This window comes from Oryctolagus cuniculus, chromosome 5 (assembly GCF_964237555.1).
Source record: "Oryctolagus cuniculus chromosome 5, mOryCun1.1, whole genome shotgun sequence".
Lineage (NCBI taxonomy): Eukaryota > Metazoa > Chordata > Mammalia > Lagomorpha > Leporidae > Oryctolagus > Oryctolagus cuniculus.
Window position 1 is genome coordinate 106,596,352 of NC_091436.1, and position 2,377 is coordinate 106,598,728.

General features: G+C 38.1%; 1 pseudogene; it reads right to left on the reverse strand.

Moving 5' to 3' along the window:
• Positions 1 to 469: 469 nt before the first annotated feature.
• LOC100340584 (T-complex protein 1 subunit beta pseudogene) lies at positions 470 to 1,762 on the reverse strand (annotated as a pseudogene).
• Between the last annotated feature and the right edge of the window lie 615 nt (positions 1,763 to 2,377).

Consider the following 2,377-nt stretch of genomic DNA (forward strand, 5'->3'; position numbering starts at 1 on the left):
ACTCCTGTATTTCAGTCAGTTTTTGTTTTACATTAATGAAGTTCTGTTATCTTTGCCTACTTTGACCATTTTATGTCTTTTTGAAAAATTGGTGTTTGTACAACTATGAAATATCCTTTATCTCAAAAAAGATACTATTTAAGTGTAACTTTTCTAATATGAGTCTTACTTTTTTATCTTTCTTATAACTAGAGCTTCTATTACATATATTTTCTTATTTTTATTTTTTAACTTTTCAAAATATTATTTAAATATATAGCATGAAAAATTAACTTTTAAAACAACTGAATTATATGAAAAATGAAAGGGAAAATAAATTAGACCCATGTTAAGAGCTCAGCTAAGTGTCCAAAGTGAAAGAAATGGGTTTATATACACATCAATTCCATAGTCTTCTTTATGAGCTTGGAGTCTTTCAAACATGTTTCTCCTATAAACTGGTTCAGTTGTCAAAATCATCCGGGAATGATTAACAGAGGTGGTGACTGGGGACACAATTCCTTGGTGTGGATTTGATAATATTAGCCACACATAGAATCAACTCCACTACTTCAGCTACACTCAAATATTTGTCACATCATTTAAAACTTTCTATTATATTGAGAATTGCTATATCTTCAACAGTCCCTCCCTTCATATCCAATCCAGCAGGTACATTGCCTTCACTGTGAGCTGTTCAGAGTTGTGCCACCAGATCCTACATTGTCATATCCTGCATTGTCAGTTATGATGGTTGACAATATTCTCAGGGCTCTACATAAGACTCCATTGTAACTGCCTCTTTGGTGCTCTGTTGATAAGCTTTGACACAGCATGAGTCACTAGCACCTCAAAACAGCGTCCTCCATAAGTTGTTCTAGAATCTCTTATAGTTTGGGTAGAACACAAAGAGCATCATACAAAAATCTTACAACTTCATCTAAAATTTGTTGAGTGGTGCCAGACAAAATAATGGTTCAAGTCTCACCAAGGGCAACCCCAGAAATGTGAACCAGTCTGTCTTCTCCAATCATGAGAATATAACTTTGTAACTTCCAAGCTTCACAAGCTTAGAATTATTGAATATAATTCAATAAACTTATGAATTCCAAGTTCACAGATCTGACTTATCAAAGGTAGAGGCAATTTCAGCACTAGTGGCAAGAGATAGGTGATCCACCCCTGCAAAATCTGCATGCCTCAAAGCCATGACTCCAGCACCAAAGTGCTATTCAGGATAATTACTAACCAATTACCTGTTAATAAAGCAATTTATTTCATGTTTATGAATACATTCAACTTTACCTTTCTTTTTTTCTCTTTTTCTGCCTGTTCTAATTCTGTAACCTTTGCTATAGTATCAACCCATATCCTGGAACCAAATATTTTTATTTTGTTTGCATACTTCCAGTATTTGCAATAAGAATTTTATGATTTTCAATTGGCTTTGGCTGATTTACTCTATTTTTTAAATCCTACATAAGGTCTTCAACTAAATAGGAATCTGCCAGACATTCTCCAAGCTTCTTTATGATGGACCTTGTCTCCAGATTACCAGAGCCCTTCAGTCTGAGAATAGCTTCTGTACTAGCATAGTAAATTGATCTTTATAATGAGTAAGAAGTTTTGAAGATAATGTTGTACCCCTGATTTCATTAAATCTTGAAAATGTAACTTCCTCAGAACAATTATCAACTGCAGAACTCAACAGAACTTCCATCTCAGCTTTGGAGGCTTCACTCCAATCTGCAATGATGGTTATATACATGGTTATTTTGGTCATTACTGCTACTAAGACAGTAACAGATTTAGTGCCATCACCACCTTCAACATTTGTTTTTTTTATTTTTTAATTTATTTTTTATTTATTTATTTATTTATTTTTTTGACAGGCAGAGTGGACAGTGAGAGAGAGAGACAGAGAGAAAAGTCTTCCTTTTGCCGTTGGTTCACCCTCCAATGGTCTCTGCGGCCGGCGCACCACGCTGATCCGATGGCAGGAGCCAGGAGCCAGGTGCTTTTCCTGGTCTCCCATGGGGTGCAGGGCCCAAGCACTTGGGCCATCCTCCACTGCACTTCCTGGCCACAGCAGAGAGCTGCCCTGGAAGAGGGGCAACCGGGACAGAATCCGGCACCCCGACCGGGACTAGAACCCGGTGTGCTGGCACCGCAAGGCGGAGGATTAGCCTAGTGAGCCGCGGCGCCAGCCACCACCTTCAACATTTGAACCATTGGCATATGGACTAAAACTTAGCTGCTGAATTGTCAGCATCATCATTTTTTTACGATTTATTTATTTATTTGAAAGTCAGAGTTGCAGAGAGAGAGAGAGGGAGAGGAAGAGGAAGAAGGAGAGGGAGAGGGAAAGGGAATGGGAGGAGGGGAGAGAGAGAGAGAG